Source organism: Chrysochloris asiatica, unplaced genomic scaffold, assembly GCF_000296735.1.
Source record: "Chrysochloris asiatica unplaced genomic scaffold, ChrAsi1.0 scaffold00257, whole genome shotgun sequence".
Classification (NCBI taxonomy): domain Eukaryota; kingdom Metazoa; phylum Chordata; class Mammalia; order Afrosoricida; family Chrysochloridae; genus Chrysochloris; species Chrysochloris asiatica.
In genome coordinates, this window is record NW_006408775.1 from 383135 (window position 1) to 383440 (window position 306).

The 306-nt window shown below is 57.2% G+C and overlaps 1 protein-coding gene across 1 annotated transcript in view; it reads left to right on the top strand.

Moving 5' to 3' along the window:
- Nucleotides 1-306, top strand: part of RAB11FIP3 (RAB11 family interacting protein 3 (class II)) — a 27256-nt gene that overhangs the window by 8059 nt on the left and 18891 nt on the right. The window lies entirely within an intron of this gene.

The window sequence follows — 306 nt, forward strand, 5'->3', positions numbered from 1 at the left end:
GGGTCACACCACAGAGAGTAGGGTCACACCGCAGAGAGTGGAATCACACCACAGAGACTGGGGTCACACCACAGAGAGTAGGGTCACACCACAGAGAGTAGGGTCACACCACAGAGAGTAGGATCACACCGCAGAGAGTAGGGTCACACCACAGAGAGTGGAGTCACACCGCAGAGAGTAGGGTCACAGCAGAGAGTGGGGTCACACCACGGAGAGTGGAATCACACCACAGAGACTGGGGTCACACCACAGAGAGTAGGGTCACACCGCAGAGAGTGGAGTCACACCGCAGAGAGTAGGGTCACA